At 42.4% G+C, this 22930-nt stretch overlaps 1 protein-coding gene across 1 annotated transcript in view; it reads left to right on the top strand.

Moving 5' to 3' along the window:
* TIFA (TRAF interacting protein with forkhead associated domain) overlaps positions 1-9871 on the top strand; it is a 344732-nt gene extending 334861 nt beyond the window's left edge. The window contains exon 4 of the mRNA XM_060186247.1: positions 9848-9871. The gene's annotated coding sequence lies outside the window, so the exon portion shown is untranslated. The remainder of the gene's footprint in view (positions 1-9847) is intronic.
* The last annotated feature ends 13059 nt before the right edge of the window (positions 9872-22930 follow it).

A 22930-nucleotide genomic window follows, 5' to 3' on the forward strand; every position in this document is an offset into this window, starting at 1 on the left:
TATCAAAGTTGTGCTCAATCTGCCCTTTGGAGATGCCTACTCTATTGACTGAGATTAAACTATACTGAGACAGATGGCTGATTGATTAAGATTTCCAGCCTTCAAATATCTATGCTGATGTAATTAGACTCAAGTATCCTTGCCAACAGAGTAACCAGAGCACTGATTGCTGACGGAAAGCATGTATTCTTATTGCAAAATCAGTCAGGGCGGGCAAAATAGCTCACTTGGATGGCACAGTGCCTTGCCATGTACATGACCCAGGCTCGAGGCCAGCACCCAACACACTGAAGGAAGCTTTGGTGTTGTAGTTCGTTCTCTCTCTCTCTCTCTCTCTCTCTCTCTCTCCCTTTCTTCATCTTTTTTTAAAAAATTTTTATTTATTGTATAAGGTCAGCCAGAAATCAAGAATGATTTTGCACAGCTTCACCACTTGCAAAGCTTTCCCCCTGCAGGTGGGGACCGGGAGCTTGAACCCACATCCTTGCACATTGTAATACATGCACTCAACAAGGTGTGTCACCACCCACCCCCTTCTTCACCCCCTTTTTTTTTAAAAAAAATATTTTTAGAGCTTCTTACCACACAAAGACCCCTAGTTTCATTTGCTCTATTCCTTCCTGTTTATTGAACAATTTGCTTTGTATCGTACTGCCTTTCAGCTACCAAGTTGCAGATGCTACTATATCAACCTGACCTCCCCGGGCAGCTGATCACACCAATTTGTCCTGGAACCCCACCTTCCCAAAGCCCTAGCCCACTAGGGAAAGACAGAAATAGGATGAGGGTATGGATCCACCTGCCAACACCCATGTCCAGTGCAGAAGCAATTATAGAAGCCAGAACTCCCACCTTCTGCACCCAATAAAGAATTTTGGATCATACTTCTCCCAGAGGGATAAAGAATAGGGAAGCTTCCAATGGAGGGGATGGGACACTGAACTCTGGTGGTGGGAACTGTATGGGATTATATCCCTGTTATCTTACAATTTTGTTAATTATTCTTAAGCCACTAATAAAAATCATTTAGTTAAAATGCCAGGTTTGTTCAGAGCTATATTGTATGTCTAAACCCAGCTCACAATGCCATTCTTTTAAAAAAAATTTTTATATTTATTTATTTTCCCTTTTGTTGCCCTTTTCTATTGTTGCTGAAGTTATTATTGTTATTGATGTCATCATTGTTGGATAGGACAGAGAGAAATCGAGAGAGGCGGGGAGGCAGAGAAGGGGAGAGAAAAATAGCCACCTGCAGACCTGCTTCACCGCCTGTGAAGTGACTCCCCTGCAGGTGGGGAGCCGGGAACTCGAAACAGGATCCTTACACTGGTCCCACAATACCATTCTGTTTTTTTTTTAATAATTATTTATTTACTCCCTTTTGTTGCCCTTTTTGTTTTATTGTTGTAGTTACTATTGTTGTCATTGTTGGATAGGACAGAGAGAAATGGAGAGAGGAGGGGAAGACAGAGAGGAGGAGAGAAAGACAGACACCTGCAGACCTGCTTCACCGCTTGTGAAGCAACTCCCCTGCAGGTGGGGAGCCGGGGGTTCGAACCGGGATCCTTATGCTGGTCCTTGCGCTTGGCACCACCTGTGCTTAACCCACTGTGCTACCGCCCGACTCCCCACAATACCATTCTTATACTTTCAAATTTAGTATCCGAGGAATTGCTTAGATTAATTCTTGCAAATACAATATATATATATGTGCATATATGTATATATATGTGTATATATAGAACATACACATGAAGGCTAAAGGGTGTATAAAGTATTCCCTAATTTAATGAGTCTGACTAGGATTAAAAAAAAAAACGGAAGCTGTACCAATCAGACAAATGAGTTGTCTATTTTAATGACTTGACTGATAAAGTATCATTCAATTTGTCTATTGCTATGTAATCTTTTTCATATTTCTTTTCTTTCATGCTTTCGGATTTCCTTTCCTTTTGCTTTTCTTTTGATTAATTTCAGTCATGGCGGGTCAACATTAAATACACTGACTTGCTCAGGGGATCACTTAGACATGCCAGAAAAAACAAGTCACGTCAAAATGTTGGTGGATTATTTAGTGCCATGTACACAAGTCGATACAGGTATGGCCCCACAGGAAGCACAATACTGGTAATATAAATTGTATGTCCTAGTGGTTAAAAAAAAAAAAACAGGTGAAATAAACTCTACTGATAATCTTTGCCCAATCCACCTGAAGTATTAATATCAACATGCAATCAATGTAAACAACTATGAAGAATACATGCTATCATTTTGTACAGGATATGTGAAATTCAGTGTATATTTTGCACTGAAAGCACTTCTCATTTTGGACTAGGTACACCTGAAATACTCAATAATCCAATGAGTTCAGTGTTTACCACTTGGGACTTAGAGAGCATGTACACCTTTTCACACAGAAGAAAATACATGGATTATTTCAACTACAGTTTTGTTGATATTTTCTATCTTATAAATAAATAAAAAAAGTTGCAGTTTTTTTAGAATCTACAAAAACCAAACAAACAAAAAACCCAAACCAAAGAAACACCAAATCATATTCCTGTGTACACAATTGCTTAACAATAAAGCATTCAAGAGCAAAGCATGACCCTCTCTGTGACTGAAATTCCCAGTCTGTTCTATAATTATGATTTTTCAAGTTTTCTCCTGTTCTTTCTTTGTCAGATTCTGATGTGTCTGCACCACTTGCTCTCATTGTTTTGTATTTTGAAAATGATTTGGAAGATATATGTTCCAAATAGTGTCACTTTCACATTGATGTCTATTATGGAAGGTTATAATATATGAAATGCATTCACTGAGCAAGTAATAAAAAGTTATGTGGAAAAGGCTCTCTTTCGAGAACTGAAAAGAGACTAGATGTGTTGCTCTTCAGATGACACTATATCCTGAAAGAGAAAAAGTTGAAACTTTGAAATTTATTAGTAGAGTAAAGAGCTGGAAATTGCTAGCCTCCCACTTCCATGATTTCAATCTAATTTAATTCACGTATAGAACATATATATGTTAATATTTATTTATTCCCTTTTTGTTGCCCTTGTTTTATTGTTGTAGTTTTTATTGATGTTGTTGTTGTTGGATAGGACAGAGAGAAATGGAGAGAGGAGGGAAAGACAGACAGGGGAAGAGAAAGACAGACACCTGCAGACCTGCTTCACCACTCATGAAGTGACTCCCCTAAAAGTGGGGAGCCGGGGGCTTGAACCAGGATCCTTACACGGCTTCTTGCACTTTGCACCATGTGCACTTAATCCGCTGCTCTACTGCCTGACTCCCTGAACATATCTATTTTAAAGATACTTATTCCACATACTGTAGGCGCTACCATTTTTATATAATTCTTACAAGAATTTTTTCCTCAAAACATCATGGCTGTAGGAAACTTTTTTTTTTTTTGGTAGGGAACTTTTTATGTGGAAAAAGAACCTGAGATTAGGCCCTATTAATAGTAAGTAGGTAAAGAAGAAGAAAACTTAGATATTTTGACAGGTGACTTGCTACATATATAAAAATAGTTTCATTTGACTATGCATACATAGAGGTATACTTTTCCTTAGGCCATTTTTTTTTATAGATTCAGCTTACAGAACTCATATATTTGAATATCTTTAAGTATTCCTATTAGTAATGTGAAAAGTTATGTAATAACTAAATGTCGCGATGATTAAACATAAATTTATAGGAAGTAATTAAAATGTTGAAGACTATATGATACTTCAAATTCTATTTAATTGTTTCAGCAAATGTTCAGTCAAAATAGATGTATTAATAGATCAAATTACTGCGGATTATATTTCTCTCTGACTAAAATAGAGGGTGTAACCATTTTTAAAAATACCTGCATAGTTTTAATTCTTTTCTCTTAATTTGGTTACATGATGTAAATTCAAATATGTACTCATAAAGTTCAGAAGATGTGGTCAGAGCTCAAGCCACTAGCAGCTTCTCAGTCCCATAAAGTTCATATCAAACTAAAACCTATCTGAGAAGTTAATGCACTTCACAAATGTTCCACTGCCCTAAGCATGCACATGAAATTAAAATGAGTCATTGATAATGTGAAAGTATGGATTATACTTAATCAGTGTGACAGATAAACTTAATCCACAGGAATATTATTTTTCATGTCACTGATGTATTTTGAAGTTTTTTTTTCTTAAAATATGACCGGGGATTCATTACTTAGATATTTCACTATGTCATTATATATATTTGACAAATGTTATAATTTAATACTGCCTCCTAGAAAATCCTTTGAATTGCTATATAGAAGAGCCTTAAGAGGATGACAGAGCACTCTCTTTCCGGTATTACCATGTGACCAACAGAATGCTGTAAGTCACTTTCACTCTATCTTTCTCTTTCTTTTTTTCTCTCTCTCTCCCTCTCATGTCATCACATGTATATGTTTTTTTAAATAAAGTTTAATTTATCTGAATTTTAAAAAAAGGATGACAGAGCACCTAGTGGGGGTTGTATTGTTATGTGGAAAACTGAGAAATGTTATGCCTGTTCAAACTACTGTGTTCACTGTCAAATGTAAAACATTAATCCCCCAATAAAGGAAAAAAAATTAAAAAAAGAAGAGCATCTACCTATATTTTCTTATTAAATAGAATCCAATTTCTTAAAAGCAAAAAGGTTTGCTAACAGATAATTCAACAGAATACAGTGTTTTTTCTTAATTTTTTAGACTACTGGGATAAACCATAATTATGGCGTTCTTTGAAATTGAGACTTTCACATATTGTGAAACTTACCAAAAAGCATGACTAACAGCCCCTCCCCTTTTTTTCTGCCTCCAGGGTTATCCTTGGGGCTTGGTTCTGGCACTATGAATCTACAGCTCCTGGTGGACAATTTTCCCATTTTAATGGATAAGACAGAGAAACTGAGAGAGGAGAGATAGGGAGAAAGATAGACACTTGCAGACCTGCTTCACCGCTTGTGAAGTGTCCCCCATGCCAGTGGGGAACCAGAGGCTCAAACCCGGATCCTTGCGTGGGTCCCTGTGCTTAGTACTATGTGCACTTCACCTGGTGCACCACCACCTGGCCCCACCACAACTTTAGTTTTGTAGTTTTTTTTTTCTTTTCCAAAAGCAGTTGCATTTGTGGAACAACGGACTTTCTTGTCTTTCTAGAATGCATGCAGGGTGTTTATATAATATGAGCATCCAAGGTACTGAAGGAGATGGATAATCTACTGGAACTCAAGATTTGTACTTGAATGAAATGATCTGAGGTTCACTCTAGGGATGACCTCTGCAGGCCCATGATCATCAGGAAAGGGACCCAGGCTTGCTCTGAAATTGCTCAGCCTCTGAAGCACACCCACTGGCTTAAGCAAGGTGCCTGACAGACTAGAGAGGTAGGTGAGGAATCACAAGTATGCTTTAATCCAATGTTCACTTTCCTATCACAAAAGGTGCTGTGGAATGATTGCCACTCGCAAAAGAAAAAGGCAAACACAATTAAAAGCCGGCTTCCTAATCCCCTTTGCCTGGGTTTAGGAAGCAGGGCCAAAAGAAAGAGTGTTTTCACAGGTACTTATGCCCTGGGGGAAGGCGGAGCCCGACCACCTAGTTGGCAGAGAGATGAAAAGATCCCAGGAGTCAGTTCACATCAGGGGCCAAGGTGACAAGGGAGCCCTGAAACTAGTGGGTGGGTGGCCAAGGGGAGCCCTGTTTGATGACACTGGTCGCTACTTTTCCAGTCTGTTGTTTCTGTCTTTGCAGCCAAGAGCTGTATCACTGGTACATGACACAGGCCTCCCAGGAAAGGCTGGAGCCTGCTGATGATGTGGGGACCAGTTTCTCAAATGTGAAGAGTATTCTGTGCCTCTGACTGCTCATTAGCCTAACTGAGGCCAAATCGAAGGGGCTGACTCAGCAGCTACAGAACACTGGCTGAGGTGGTGGTGCTTCTCAGTGGCTAGAAGTGGTGCGAGGGGGAGTGAGAAGTGAGTGTAACCCCTGAGTGATAGACAGCAGTAGTGGGGGAGAGGAGGATTCCATTTCTTGTCAATCACTTCTTATCAATCACACTGGAAGCTCACCCACCCCACTGTCAACTCTTGGTGGCAGAAACTAGCTGACACCATTGCTGGGGGCTGGGGTGGGACAAGGTTGGAACTACAAGCCAAGGAGATTTCTAATGGGCACCAGTGGTGACTACTTGAAAAAAAAAATCTAAAACTGAAGAACATATTTTTGTGGCTGATAGTTTTTTTTTTTAATGCAGTAAAACAATCTTTTAAATTAATAAAGTAGACTTTCGTCTTCTTGTCTAACTGCTATTTTTTTTCCCTATCAGAGTTATCACAAGGACTCAGTGCTGACATGATGAATTTTTTCCTTCTCTCCCTTTCTCTCTTTCTTCCTTTTCCCCTTTTATTTGATAAGACAGAGAGGAAATAAAAACACAGAGAGAGACAGCGAGGAACACCTGCAGACCTGCTTCACCACTCATGAAACTTTCCCTTTGCAGGTGGGGAGCTAGGGTTCAAACCTGGGTCCTTGTGCATGGTAGTGTGTTTGCTCAGCCAGGTGTGACACCCCCTGACCTCTTAGCCCCTTCCCCCCACCCCGTTCTCATCAGGGCTAACTTTTTCAGATAGGAGGGCCAAGAGACAGAGGGCGAGAGGGAAGACGCCACAGAACCAAATCTTCCTCCAGTGTGATGGGGGCTGGGCTCAAACCTGGGTCAAACTCTTGGCGCAGGCAGCCTTCCCAGGTGAGCTATCTTAGCTGGTCATTGAGGAAGGAAGGAAGGAAGGAAGGAAGGAAGGAAGGAAGGAGGGAGGGAAGAAGGAATATTTAGTCTTTCAAGTTGCACAGCCCTATAGAGCAAACACTTGAAAGTAAACTGACTTTAATTATGCTTATCATCCTTTATTGAGAAACTGATTTCTGAATTTCATAGGAAGATATATATGTATATGCACACACACACACACATACACACCACTCCTATAATCTAGGAGGGCTGTCGTTTTTCTCTCAAACCTGTAGAGTATTCCACTGCTTCTTAATAGAGCTGCTGTTTCCTGTTCTTGTGGTAGGGCTGGGAGGACCTTTACAGGCAATTTGGGACTTTGGCAAAGTAAAAGTAGAAAACCTAGAGAAACTGTGGCCTTCTCTAAAATGTCTGAGACTTACAAAGGGAGTTACTGAATTAACCAGGGGTTGGGGTGGGGGAGTGGTGGTGAGAGTGTTTTACAGATATGGATCATGGGGAGATGAGATCCATGTATCAACCACTGTGCTACAGACCAAGAACCTCCAGCCCCCAATAAAATGAAAAATTGGACAAATACTAAAATAAAATAAGGCAAACCTAAGGGAGTCTTGTTTAGATTTACTTGGGAAAGCTCACTGAGGGAGACAAAATAATGGGCCCACTGTAGCAATGTAACAATAAGCACAAAGTGTATATAGATTTGGAATGGCAGGGGAGCTGTAGCATTGTATTTTCAGGCCCCTAAGATGATGCAGAGTTGAATGAAATTCTATCAAACCCATTCAGTTTTGAATAGCAACTAGATGTGTGTCTGAGCACTGTTCAAATGGGTTGGACGTGAAAGTGTCTTTGGATTCCAGCACAATTATTTGGATCTTACAGACTCACTCATCAATTCAGTAAATGGTGCTACCATATAAAAAAGATCAGCTACACCGAAAATAAAAACTTCAAAAATCAGTAAAGTCATGGGTCCCTTGGAATGCACCTAAAATAGACCTACTAGCATTTTCCAAAATGGAGACCCCAGACCTTATCTCCTATATTCTTACTTTTAGGTTTCTAATTATTAGACAATTTGTTCTGCTTTCTATCTTAATGCTTTTTCAGACACCAAGTTGCAGATGCTACCATGACATCAACCAGACTTCCTTGGGCAGATGATCTCACCAGTGTGTCCTGGAGCCTCACCTCCCTAGAGCCCTGCCCCACTAGGGAAAAACAGAAACAGACTAGGACTATGGATGAACCTGCCAACGCCCATGTTCAGCAGAGAAGCAATTACAGAAGCCAGACCGTCTACTTTCTGTACCCCATAATGATCCTGGGTCCATACTCCCAGAGGGATAAAGAATAGGAAAGCTTTCAAGGGAGGGGATGGGATACAGAACTCTGGTGGTGGGAATTATTTGGAATTGTACCTCTCTTATCCGATGATCTTGTTGATATTCTTATTTTATAAAAAAATTAAGTGATATTAAAAAAAACCTTTAACATGTATACTCAATCACATATACTGCCAAAAAAATGGTGAAGATAATAATTGCTAAGCTCTTTACACGTAAAAGGACACAATTTGGGACTCATATGTGTGTGTGTGTGTGTGTGTGTGTGTGTGTGTGTATAATCGTATAGACACAGAAATTGAGAGGGGAGGGGAAGAGATAGAGAGGGTGAGAGACAGAGAGAAACCTGCATTCCCTGCTACCCCACCCATGAAGCTTTCCCCCTGCAGGTGGGGACCAGGGGCTTGAACCTGAGTCCTTGTGCACTGTAATGTGTATATTTAACCAGGTGCACCACTGCCTTGCCCCTCTTTTGTATATTTTTGAATTTTATTTATTTTTTCATGAGAGAGATAGGAGAGAAAGAACCAGACATCACTCTGGTACATGTGCTGTCGGGGATTGAACTCAGGACCTCATGGTTGAGAATCCAGTGCTTTATCCGCTGCACCACCTCCCGGACTACTCTTTTGTATATTTTTGAATGAAGCATTTGGGATTACAGAATTTTCCCCTCACGTCAGCTTCAGACAGAACACATAGGTCTAAAAAACATGGAGATGTATAAAACACCTCTAGATATTGGGGCAGTTTATTGCTGGGATTTGAAGTTGGAGCAAGATTCCCATAAAGGTGACACCTTTTCATGGTAACCTGAGGATGAAGAAGGCAGAAGGGAGAAATTTAGAGAACCAAAGGAAGGGGGCAAGGTGGTGACTCACCTGGTTGAGTACACATGTTACAATGTGCAAGGACCTGGGTTCAAGCCCCCAGTCTCCTCCTGCAGGGGGGAAAGCTTCACAAGTGGTGACACAATGTTGTAGGTATCTCTCTGTCCCTCTCCCTACCTCCCCCTTCTCTCTGGAATTTTCGCTGTTCTATCCAAAATTTAAAATAATAAAGGAGAGAGAGAGAGAGACGCGCTCACAGAAAGGCATTTGTTGAGTGCAGGTCTGAGCAAGGTGCATTTATTATTTCCTTTTTCTAACTGCTCAACTGCTCACCTGCCCCCTGGGGTGTAAACAGGTTGCCCCCATCACTGCAGAACTAGCATTTAGAGGAATAGTGATGAAACGATGACCCAAGTGGACTTGGGCAGCTTCTGGGGTGCGGAGTTTCTCCTTATCTGCAGCTCAGCCACTCAGTCCTTCCCCTGCAAAATGCAGACACGTTCTTCCATCGCATTCTTACCCTCAATTACTTTGCATGTCCCAACAGCTACGGCTACATTACTGGGGTGCCTGCCACTCTCTTACAGACAGTTCCCTCCAATGGAACCCCTCAAATCGGTTACCACAAACCCTACAGAGGAGATGCACATTCATTTCATTACTTGGCAGACAAATGTCCACAACTGAGGCCCTTGGCTCTGAGCTACTCACTGTGGCCCCCTACAGGTCAAGAGTGGAAAAGATCCTTGGTAGGATTTCCTTGAAGTCCCTGCAGCCTTCCCTGGTGAAGTGAACCCCAAGGATAGCTATGGTTACTTAGTCCTCCTCATGACTCTCTCCTTTCATTTCTTGATTTTACTCATTGTTTGGATAGAGACAGAGAAAAAATGGGGGGGAACAGGAGAGAGAGCAAAGAGAGAGAGAGAGAGACAGAGAGAGAGAGACAGACAGAGAGAGAGAGAGAGAGAGAGAGACCCATCTCTGGCATATAGTTTTGCCAGGGATTGAACCTGTGACCTCTGGTGCACTCCCCCTGTGTCATCTGTCTCCCCAGCCCTTCACACTGGCGGTGTTGTTAGGAGCTAACTGCATCTATTTCCTGGTGTCTGAAGAGCCAACCATGGATTTGTTTTACCCTTTCCTTCTGTATCTCTCTTCCCCCGCCGCCCCAATCCCAACCACAGTGCAGTTAAGATGTGCAGATCAGAGCCAGAGAGAGGACCTACGTGCTTAATCTCATGAATTCAAGGGATGAGGTTTAAGAGATTATAAGTGTGGGCAACACTGTTCACTTGGATAGTGCATAGCTTTGCCATGTGTTCAAACTTGGTGCTAAATTCAAGTCTGACCCCCACACGTGTGTGTGTGTGTGTGTGTGTGTGTGTGTGTGTGTGTGTGTGTGTGTGTGTGTGTAAAGCTTAGCTGAGAGAATCCATTTTTCAGAGGAGATGTGATGGGAAGAAGGAAAGGAAAGGCTATGACTGAGGTGACTTCGTGGCTGTCTAAGCATTTTTTTTTTTAAAACCAGAGCACTGCTCAGCTCTGGCTTATAGTTTGGGGGATTGAACCTGGGACTTTGGAGCCTCAAGCATGAGAGTCTCTTTGCATGACCATTATGCTATCTACACCTTCCCCCCACCCCAAGCATGGTCATTCGGAAGTTCTCTGTTAGTGAATGCAAAATATATAATTTCTCACTGTCCATGAGAAAGTGGCTCAGGCAGGCTCTTTGGAGCTGGAGGTGAGTGCTCACATTACAGTGCGCAAAGACCCAGGTTCAAGCTCTTGCACCCCACCTCCAGGGGGTTGCTCAGGCAGTGAAGCAGGGCTGCATGTGTCTCTCTGTTTCCATTTTTTTTCTAATCTCCCCATTCCCTCTCATTTCTCTCTATCCTACCAAATAAAAGAAAGGAAATAAAAGGTAGTAGAATTTGTAGCATGAGAAAGCACACTTGATAATGACTGCTGGTGTTCAACAACTTGTTTGAAATCAAAGTAATGAAGAAGATATGAAGATATAGCCTCCAATGAAAAAAAGAATAAGCAAATAATAATTATGAAAGGGGTATTTTGAATTACATATCCATTACCTAATGTTGCATGAGCATAACTAAACCAAAGAATCTACACATTCATATATTAAAAAAATCTAGTGTTTGATTAGGGAGGAGCAGGATCTTTTTTTTAAATTTGTCCATTTGTGTATCTGAATTTATTACAAAAGACATACGCTACTTATTTTGGTAGTATCATCCCCATGGCTGCCCCCACCCCACCCACAGAGCAGTGGAAAAAAGGAATAATGAGAGAATGCATATATAAACTGTTTCGCGTGTTGCTTTCATCTGTCAGAAGAAATAGGAGCAGCATTTCTTAGGATTTAAAAAAATTGCAACATTATTTAACTTCTGCAAATGTTTCTATCTTTATATCAAGAAAAGCAATCATTATGTTTCTATCTCAAAGAATGTGTCCACAAAGGTACTTGCACTTCTGCTTAGTATTTCCAGAGTGATCTTTATTAGTCCCTTTGTTCATTTTGTTTTTCTTTGATTTGCACTGAGAGTTATCGCAGGAGCCAGGTGCATGACTCCACCATTCCTGGTGGCCACTTATTTTCATTTTCTTCTTGATAAGGGGTAACAGAGGGCTAGAGAGGTACACCTGCGGCACTGTTTCACGGCTCCTAAAGCTCACTCATTGCAGGTGAGGATTGGGGGCTTGAGCTTGGGTCGTTCCACAAGGTGATGTGTGTGTGCCTGACTCAGAGCACCATCACTAGGTCCCAGGCCAGTTCTGAACCCAAACTGGATTATTCTGTCAAGGGCTTCTTGTCTGACTGGATAGCTTAGACTGTCACATATCTGTCATCTGGTTTATAAAAAAGAAAACAGATGGCTGAAATGGGTTTATTCATTCTAATTCTGGTAGATTAAGGTGTTTTTTTTTTTTTCTGTTGACAAAACTTGAATGGTGGAGGTAATATTTTCCTTTCTTATTTTTAAAAATGCAGTAATTCAAATGACAGTTAAAGAAAAAAGACAAAAACAATGGGGATAGGTGGAATAAAGGAAGGCTTCTGACCTTACTATACTTCAGGCACTTTTGAAGAGATGAAAGTTACAATTTGAAACCTCAAGTCATCAGGCCAAGTTTAAGGTGTGCTGCTACCACGTCACCTGAGCTCTTTTTTCTTTTCAGTTAAGAGCAATTTCAAGCCTCTTTGCGGTTTGTGTGGCAATACACTTAAAAGAGCATTTCATAAGCTGCATGCAATCTGGCTTCAAGGGACTGTCTGTCTGTCCATCGAGTTGCCTGTCTTTTCTTTGGTTTCCAGAGCCCCTGAAGAACAGCATGAAACACAACAACAACGAAGAAAGAAGCTCTAGCCTGGCGAGCAGTGTTCTGCCAGGATTCAGGCACTGTGACCTTACTAGAAGGCTAGTGTCTCTGGATTTGATTTCTTCTGTGAATATTTGACTATTAATTTATATTGGATAGAAACAGAAAGAAATTGTTGGGGGGGGGGAGGATGAGGGTGGGGAAGTGACACCTGCAACACTGCTTCACCATTGGTGAAGCTCCCTTCCTCCAGGTAGGGACTGGGGACTTGAACTTGGGTCCTTGCACACTGTAATGTGTGTGCTCTTATCTGGACTCAATTCCAACAGCCATCTGTAAGATTAGGGGGTGGGGGTGGGGTGGTGGTGAAGGGAGTAGGAGAGGGTGTGGAACAGGAGGCAATATGGAGGGGAGTCATTTCTGAAGCTTCTATGCCTTCTTTTGTGTTTTGATCTCGACCTGGGAAGACAAATCTCCATAGAGTTTTGGAGCTTGGATTTTGGGGGGTTAACTTGAGGGAACACGCTCATACAAGTCTTGCTAAAGACAAAAGTCATTTGGGTTATTTTAATGGGAGAGGCAGCTTGCAAAATAGCGACCCTCTCAGTGTCTTTGACTTCCTCATTATGGAAGCCTATGTTTGATTGACCTCACATTTCTGAGGCACCCCCTATATGTTTATGTACGTAGATACACAATACATATGTGCACACAGATATAATGTGTAATATATGTAACTCTCAGCATACAAAACCATTTGATTGAAAATGTGTAAGGGGGTGGAGGGGGTCTGTTCATCCAGTAGAGCACACACCGTACGTACTTGTACTTGCACAAGGCACAAGTCTGAGCCCCAGCACCACAGGGGAACTCCAGGGGCCAGAGAAAGCTCTGCAGATGGCAGGGCAGAGTTTTGCCATTTCTCTTCTCTTTCTTTATCAGATAAAGAGAATGAGAAGGTGGACCCAGGACCAGTGGAACTCAGCACAGCACCTGCTCACTATAATTTAAAAATAAATAAATAAATAAATACAATATAGAGAATGTATTCAAATTAAACACATCAGAAATAGAAGTAAGACATCTCTTATCCGGTTCTATCAAATTTGAACTGTTTTCTTGCATAAGTCGCCGCTGAATTCTAGTTTCCTTTTTCCCTAAGTACTAATGATAACAATGAAGGAGTACCTCAGTGCCTTGCAGTTCTCTCACGCGGATGGACATGTTCTTATATTGGAACTTCTTTTTTTTTTTAAATATTCATTTATTTATTTCTTGGAGAGGATAGAGACAGAGAGAAATTGAGGGGCAAGGGGGATGAAGAAAGGGAGAGACAAAGAGTCACACCTGCAGCCCTGCTTCACCACTTGTGAAGCTTCTCCCCTGCAGGTGGGGACTGGAGACTTGAACTTGGATCCTTGAGAATGCGTGCTCAACCAGGTACATCACTACCTTGTCCCCTTATATTGGTATTTCAAATAAAGTGTCTATATTTATATTTTATAACACTTCCTTTATTCCTCTCCTTCATTTTATCTTATCTTTTATTTTTTTAATTTTTATTTACTTAAATACTTATTAATTTATTGGATAAAGACAGAAACTGAGATAGAACATTGAGCTAGAGAGGGAGAAAGAAAGACAGACACCTGCAGCACTGCCTCACATTCATGATGACTCCCCCTCCCCCCCGCAGGTAGGAATGAATGGTTAATTTTTTTTTTTTTTGGTTCATACTCCCAGAGGGATAAAGAATGGGGAAGCTTCCAATGGAGCGGATGGGACACGGAACTCTGGTGGCGGGACCTGTGTGGAATTATACCCGTACTATCTTATAATCTTGTAAATCAATATTAAATTACTAACGAAAATTTTTTAAAAGGTGAAGGAAGTTAGCTTCCTTCAATAATTTTTTACCCTTTTTTAATTATTAGAGATTTAATACTGATTAACAAGACTGTGGGTGGTGTACTGCACCAAAGTAAAAGACTCTGGGTGGGTGGGGGTGGGAGAATACAGGTCCCAGAAAAGGGTGGCAGAGGACCTTGTGGGGCTTGTACTGTTATGTGGAAAACTGAGAAATGTTATGCATGTACAAACTACTGTATTGTAAAACATTAATCCCCCAATCAAAAAAAAGAGACCTACAAAAAAAGGATTATCAGATAAGACGGGTACAATTCCACACAGTCCCCATGACCAGAGTTCCCGTGTCCCATCCCCTCCATTGGAAGCTTCCCTATTCTTTTTTTTTAAACAGTTTTCAAATTTTTTAATTTATTATTATCTTTATTTACTGGATAGAGACAGCCAGAAATCAAGTGGGAGGGGGGTGACAGAGAGGGAGAGAGACACCTGTAGCCCTGCCTCACCACTTGTAAAGCTTTTCCCCTGCAGGTGGGGACCGGGGGGCTCAAACCTGGGTCCCTGCACACTGTAATACATGCACTCAACCAGGTTTGCCACCACCCGGCCCCTGCTTCCCTAGTCTTTATCCCTCTGGGAGGATGGACCAAAGGTCTTTATGGGGAGCAGAAGGTGGGAGGTCTGGCTTCTGTAATAGCTTCTCAGCTGGAAATGGCCATTGGCAGGTAGATCCATACCCCCAGCCAAAACAGGCATGCTCTTAAGGTACTGACTAGTCTTCATGTAAGAGGACTTGGCAGCACCATTTGTCACATATAGTATGCTTTAAACTTATAGGACTATTGGGTGACCACCGGTGTTAGCTAGTGGACTTTCTCTGTAGGGGAAAAAATCACTCTCATTTTTTGTTGTTGTTATCAACAGTTTTTCAATGTTCCAGGATGATTTATTGTTAATGTATGTATGTATCTATCTATATATCATCTATGTCTATCTACATCTCCTTATAGACCTATCTATTTTTTTTAATATTTATAACTTATTATTGGACAGAGACAGAAAATGAGAAGGGAGGGGATGATAGAGGGGAAAGAGACAGAGAGACAGCTGCAGTCCTGCTTCACCTGTTTCCCCCTGCAGGTGGGACCAGAGGAGCACTTGTGAAGGAGTCATAGGTCACACACTCTCCCAGGTGGCTGAGGAAGGCTTGGTCTGCCTGCAACAAGCCCCAAGAGAAGCTAGGTACCCTCCACCCCCACCATGGGACCTTCCTGCTCAGGAACCAGGAAGGCAAATGTGTGGTCCCAGAGAGACACTGGAAACAGACCCTTCTGTGCCCTCTCTGAGGACCTGAGAGCTGGAACTGGGCTGGCAGCCTTCACCTGTGAAGGTGGAGTCAGCAGAGGACCTGGTCTAATTGGTGTTTATCGTTGCTTTGTTTTGGATTCCAGACCTTTGATAAACCTTTCCCAGCACAGCAAACCCATGGTTAACACCACAGTGGTGGCAGGGAAGCCGGGGAACAGATCTGCAATTAACCTTGCTGGGGAAAACAAGACATAAAAACACCACAAGGTGGGCCCAGGGGGTAATGACAGCTGGGTGCACTGCCACCAAGGAAGAGGCCTCCACACACACACACACACACACACACACACACACACACACACACACACACACACACACGAAGAAGGGGGAGGGGGTGTTCATGATCTAGACTGAAGTAGTGGAGGGAGGGGGCTGGGGAGGAAAAGGAAGCATGCAAAAAGACAAAAGAATTATAATTAAACAGTATGTGTCACCTAGCAGTAAGAGTCAAGGGGAAGCAATGTTAGATGGCTGTTTTGTTTTGTTTTTATTAAAAAGATGATGCTCAGAGAACAAAACAGTGGGGACTCTTTTCTGGAACCTTCTTTGTGTTGCTGCCTGCCAGAGCGGGTGTTTTTAATAGGGACGGGGAGATGCACATTCTGTCTTCAGAAGCTGCAGATTTCAGGTAACTGAGTAGGCAAGGCACATGCCAGCCCCCAGCCTCCAGTCCCCAACCTCCCAGGCCCCAGCTCAGTTTCTGGACTGGTCAGAGGGAGCATGTCCCTGTGGACTTTGACACCCTTTGGGGCCTGGGCATCTGACTCCATGAGGCCCTGTGGTCCAGCCTTTCAGCCAGGCCTCCCTCCCCACACAGCTTCACCTGCTGAATTCATCAGGGGAAGACTGGGCGATGGAAGACTGGACACTGAGCCTTGAAGGGGACAGTGTTTGGAGGCAGTGACCAGGGGCAGGTGCAGAGCCCGGGGAGCTGGCAGCCAGGACATCGGAGGTATTGAGAAAGGGACATGGCGTTTCCCGGCATGAAGGCAGGTGCAGTCTCCCATCTTTGTTGCGAAGCATCTGCCATGCTGTGGATGAATTCCCAGGCTGCTCTTTAGGAGCCTTTAAGGTATGTGGGCCTGGGCTGAAGCTGGGCCAGGGCTCTAAAATTCCATGCTGACTAGGGGCTGCTAGGGGAACTGCTCAGCTGGAAGAGGCCATGAAAGGGACATGTCCACAAATGTCCCTTCCTTCCTCCCTCCCTTCTTTTCTTCTTTTCTTTCTTTCTTTTTAAAAACTGTCTTTCTTTACTTACTGGATAGAGACAGAAATTGAGAGGGTAGGGGGAGATAGAGAGGGAGAGGGACAGGGAGACACCTGCAGCACTGCTTCACCACTTGCAAAGCTTTCCCCCTGCAGGTGGGGACTGGGGGCTTGAACCTGGGTCCCTGTGCATTATAATGTTTGCTCAACCAGGTGTGTCACCACCCAGGCCCTAAGTGTCCCTTTCTACCCCAGTGCATGGGGAGTGTTTGCCTTCCTCCCAGTGAGGCAGGGTTCTGCTTTCTGGACTGAACTCCCAGAGGGAAACTCTGGGGGGGGGGGGCAGGTGGCAGAGCAGTGCGTTGAGTAAATATGGAGCGAAGCGCAAGGACCCGCACAAGGATCATGGTTCGAGCCCTGGCTCCGCACCTGCAGGGGAGAGGGGGTCACTTCACAAGCAGTGAAGCAGGTCTGCAGGTGTCTATCTTTCTCTCCCCCTTTCTCCCATCCCCATCCTCTCTCGATTTCTCTCTGTCCTATCTGATGACAGCAACGATAACAACAATAATTATAGCAACTATAAACAACAAGAACAACAAAAGGGGATAAAATAGCTTCCAGGAGCAGTGGATTCATAGTGTAGGCACCTAGACCCAGCGACAACCCTGGAGGCAAGAAAAAAAAAAAAGAAAGAAAAGCTCTAGGAAGGCAGTCCCATGCTCACCCCTTGTCCCCAGAGCTTAGCTGTGTGCATTCCAGAAGTCCTCAGATACTTCAACTTGGTCTTTGCATCAGTTTCCTGCACTGTGCTTTCCCTTCTGTTCTTATTTTTCAACATTTATCTATGAGTAGGCTCATCCCATAGTCCTGCTTCTCCCACTGACTGTTTTAGCATAAATTTACTTATATATACGTATACATATACATATACATATACATATACATATACATATACATATACATATACATATATATATATATTAATCAGAGCACTGCTGAGCTCTGGCTGATGGTGGTGCAGGGGGATGAACCTGGGACTTTGGAGCCTCAGGCATGAGAGCCTCATTGCATAACCATTATGCTATCTACCCCCGCCCCAAGTGAATTTATTTTTCACTCCACCATCTAAAAACCTTCTTAGAGCAGAGCCCAGGGGTGACGGACACTCGGAAGCAGGAAGGCTAGTAGGGAGAGAGTCTTCTCGGGTTTGACCCCTCTTCTCTTCTCTCGCATCTCATCTTTTCATCCTGGCTGAGAGCAGGTGGAGAAGGTGGGCAGAGGCCTGGGAGGTGCTGATGCAAAAGCCTCCTTCTGCTATACCCATGGTGGCCTCTAAGGGGAGCCACAGGTCCACATTCCTGCAACCGCAGAGAAGAAGTGTGTCTACAGCCAGTGAGACAGCACTTGGTGCTTTAAACTCTTGGGGTTAGGGGTGGGGAAGAGGCAGCTCAAGCTGGCAAAGACAGTGGCTTAGGTTTGTGTAAACCAATGAGGGAGTTGGGGGGAGAAAGGCTGACTCCCCAAGCACAGTCCCTCTGTCTCCTTCTGAGGCTGGAAGCTGGGGTCCAGTTTCAAGCCCCAAAGATAAAGGTTTGCTTTAGGTCAAAATTACCTGCTGCAGATCTCAGAGCTCCTGTGTGTTCCAGAAAGATCAGACCCACCACCTCCCAGGGTACAGCTTGCTTTCTTTGTTTCTTTTCTTTTTCCTTTCCTTTCTTTTCCCTTCCTTTCTTTTCCCTTCCTTTCCTTTCCTTTTCTTCTCTTTTCTTTTTTCTCTCCTCTCCTTTTCTTTCTTTTTCTCTCTCTATTTTTTATTGTCTTTATTTATTGGTTAGAGACTGTCAGAAATTGAGAGAGAATGGGATGACAGAGAGGGAGACACCTGTCATACTACTAAACCACTGCAAAGCTTTCCCCCTGCAGGTGGGGATCGGGGGCTTGAACTTGTGCACTGTAACATGATGCCCCCTTTTTTTCTTTCTGGGGGGGAATTTAATGGTCTACAGTTGGCAGTAAAATGACGTTTTTCAGTTTTCTGCATAACATTCTCACCCTCCACCTAGGTCCTCCTCTGCCATCATGTTCAAGGACCTGAACACTCACTCCCCCCCCCCCCCCCCCCCCGTCCATAGCTTTGGTGCAGTACACCAACCCCAGTCCAAGTTCTGCTTTGTGTTTTCCCTTCTGTTCTTATTTTTCAACTTCTGTCTGAGTGGGATCATCCCATATTCCTCCTTCTCCCAATGGCTGTTTTAATGTGTTTTTTTTTTTCCATTCCACTATCTAAAACCCTTCTTAGAGCAAAGTCCAGGGGTGACAGGCTCTGGGAAACAGAGTGGTAAGAGAGTGGCCAGGATCGCTGACCATTGTAGTCATGTGTGCTATTTGAGCTCAGTGAAAAATCAGTGAAAATGAGGACAGAGGGGCAAGTTAGGGATAGCATACCCAGGATCTGGATCTCTGTTTGAGGAAGGGGCTCAAGCTGAGAGAGAAGAGGGAGGGGGAGACAGAAAGTGTGAGAAAGAGAGAGAGAGAGAGAGAGAGGGGAGATAGCAGCAGCACAACCCGAATGCTCATGAAAAGTCCCTCCACCCCCCTGGCAGGTGGACCAGGGGCTTGAACCCAGGCCCCTGCACATTATAACATGTGCTCTACCAGGTGCACCACCACGCAGCCTCGTATGTTAAGAACTATTATATTAACTGGGTCCCTGTGAGGAGGAAGCCATGTTCAACATGGCAGGAGTCTCTTCATTTTTCAGTAGGAATTTCCAGTTTTGTTCCCATTTCCATTTTATTTTTTAAACAATAGGAGCTGGTATGGTGCATTAAATTTATTTTTATTTATTTATTTATTTATTGGATACAGAGAAAAATTTAGAGGGAGGGAAAAGAGAGAGGGAGAGGGACAGAGTATTGCTTCATTGCGGATGAAGCTTTTCCCCTGCAGGTGGGGAGCAGGGGCTTGAACCCAGACTCAGGTGCGCCACCACCTGTTCCCCCATTTCCACCTTACAGTGATAAAAACAGCTATCTCCTGGAGAAGTCATACTAAAGAAAAATTCTATAGTTTTAATGCCAGGTCAGGCTTATGTGAACCCTATATTCATGTTCCTAATATGTGAAGAGACAGATCTTTTCCTAGAGAGAAATCACAACCACACAATATTAGGATTCTATGGCCTAAAAGATTATTTTGATCTTCCATGATTAAAAATAAAAACAAAACAAAACCCATCCCCATCTCTGTGACCAGACTTAATTTTGGAAGTCAAATCTACTTAGAGTGCTAGGAAGGTTGATGGCTGACACTGTGCTGAGAGTCCTGGCGGATCCACAGGGGACAGTAGTTTGGGAGGGAAGCAGAATATGCTGAGGATTTGCACCAAGCATTTCATATCTGTCTTCTCCGTGTGCTTCCTCATGCCACAGCAGAGATGTGCTTCAGTCCCCCATCAGGAAACTCAAGAGCAGGTACAAGCTTGAGCATGTGTCCTGGTCAAAACTAGGTCTCCATTCTAAGAACAACGCCGTGCTTTTTAACTCTGTACCATTTCATTTAAACTGAGATGCATGTTAATTTACAGAAGTTATATTTTGTTAACTTTAGAGAAAGATACCAAAACACCCTGAAACAAACCAGAACTTTCTGTGCGGTATAACTTCTGTAGAGAAACCTGCTATGTCCCTTGCCCTAGAACTCAGACTTTTAGACTTGTTCAAGTTCTCACAGTGAAGACATAAATGTACGTGTCTTGCTCTGGTACCTAGTCCTGTCTCACTGGGATTCTCAGTAGTTTGAAGGTTTGTGCATCATTCTTGTCGAACTTTGGTGTTTTTTTTTTTTTTCCATGTAGAGTAATGGGAATCACGCATGAATAACAGAGAAAGTGATGGGTTGGGGGTGACGCTGTGTGATTTCTCTATCTTTGGCAGCTCCAATATTCAACGGAAGCAAATGTTGATGCGACAGTAGGGAGAAGAAGGTTATGATAAACGTGTTAAATAGGATAATAAAAATCTGCTTTACACAGAAGTACTGAAGACATGTTATAGAAAGACAGATAATGGCAGCAAGGAAACCCTTTTCTTTTATAACCCTTAATTTATTTCTTAGACCAATATCTTTTGTTATTCACCAAGAAGAAGTCTTAGCTTAACAAATGACACTTAGCAATAAGTAGAAAGGAAGGGGTAATGTACTAGAGAAATAAACATTATTATAGTTATCATACATACACACTTCAAGATGACAGCGGATTTTTTTTATGGTTTGGTGAATCAATATCACAGATAGCCATTATTCCAATTACATGTAATCAATAAATTTTAAATTAAAATAGCAAAGAGGGGTTCAAAACAACCTAGATAAAAATTTCCCATGAGTGTATTATCTGCTGTGGTTTCATTTCAGTGTTCTAGGAGCAAGGCTTGTCTTTAATAATCCAATCTGGCTTTCCAAGGTCAATTATCTGCAGTCAGCTCTCTACTGTGTGGCTTCAAATAAGTCGTGGAATAGAATAGAGTTCACTGGATGTGAAGGTTATGATAAGAAACAGGTGTAATATAGTTAGTATAGGAATATGTGATTTATTGCTAATAAAAGGTTCTTTGATTAGTTGATTCTAGATTACTGATATTTTAAAAGTGGGTGAAAAAACTGGAAAGCATGTATTGTCAATCTACTTTTGACTAAGAGTGAAAACAATATGCATTTCTGGCCACTTTTTTTTTCCTGCTTACTTTCTTACTCTTATTTTTTAGGTTTCAATGAAAAAGATTAGTGATTTTGTATTAGTAGTTTACAGGATTGAAAGATTGTAGGAGTATAGTTCCACACCACACCAACCACCAAAGTTATGGTCCTACCCCTCCTCCAATGATACCACAGTTCTCACAAAGTCTTTGAGAAAGTTTGGTCACTCTTTTTTTTTTTTCTGTTTGCCAGTTCATGCGTTTCAGTTCCTTATGTTCTCCCTATAAGAAAAACCATCAGGTAGTTGTATGTCACTTCCTTACATTGTTATATGCTTAATGTTACAAGAACTGAATCGTCAAAATCTGGCCACTTTTTATAAATCATGAAAACCCCAAATCTCCATAGAGCTTTACAGATGCACAAAGGATCCTCCTATCCTCTTTTCCTGAGGTTTGCGATTGCTGACATCCGGCTGCATGTTATTTATATATTTTTTTCTCTCCTCTCTCCACATGCCCACTTTATTCATTTCAACCTACATGAAAATAAGCTTGCAGACATCATGCCATTTTGTCACTGGGCACTTCAGCCTGCGCCTTCTAAGAATATTCCCTTCTAAGGACACTCTTGTATATAACCAGAGGACTGTTATTTAGGGAATATTTACAGTCCTCCAAAAAGTTCATTTCATATTCAGTTTATTGTAAAAGTGCTCTCGTTCAGTGGGGGGTGGGAGTGGGTGGGAGGGATGGGTCACAGTCTTTTGGTGGTGGGAATGGTGTTTATGTACACTCCTAGTAAAATGTAGTCATATAAATCACTAGTTAATTAATACGAGAGGGGGAAAATTAATTGTATGTCTGGAAGTTTTTCAAAACACAAACTGAATCTTTTCAATATATAGGCTGTGTAATTGATATGCAGACTCTCTCAAAAGCCTAGACCAAGTAGATCAGAAGCAACCAATAGCACAGCTATATACAAGATACTGGGTACTGTACAGCAAACCCTAACAAAAGGACTTGTCAAAGTTAACCCAATTACCAAATAATGTGATGATAACATTAACTATTGATTGTCTTTTTGAACCCTAAGACAGCAGGAACCTCACATCTCCACTATAGAGCCTCTACTTCCCCCAGTCCTGAAACCACTGGATAGGGCCCACTTTCCCGTATGCCTCTCCCAATCCATATCAAATAATATTGCATCTGCTGATCACAACCTAACCAACGCAACGATGGCCACCTCAACATGCTTCACTTCAGACTGTGTCCAGAGACTTCACGTGTGGAATGACAACCCTTCAGCTTCATTACTCAGGTGAGACCTTTCCTTTCATAGTATACTCTAATTCCATCTCAGGTGGTTCACTTTCTAACAAAGTCCCAAAACCTAGATATACACCAGTTTCTGTGAGAGAGAGCATATGTTCACACGTATCCGTAAACTGCTGCAAAATGTATACCTGAAAGCAGAAGTACACTAGAGTTTGCAGTGAGTATCCCCCTAA

This window comes from Erinaceus europaeus, chromosome 2, assembly GCF_950295315.1.
Source record: "Erinaceus europaeus chromosome 2, mEriEur2.1, whole genome shotgun sequence".
In the NCBI taxonomy this organism is placed as follows: domain Eukaryota; kingdom Metazoa; phylum Chordata; class Mammalia; order Eulipotyphla; family Erinaceidae; genus Erinaceus; species Erinaceus europaeus.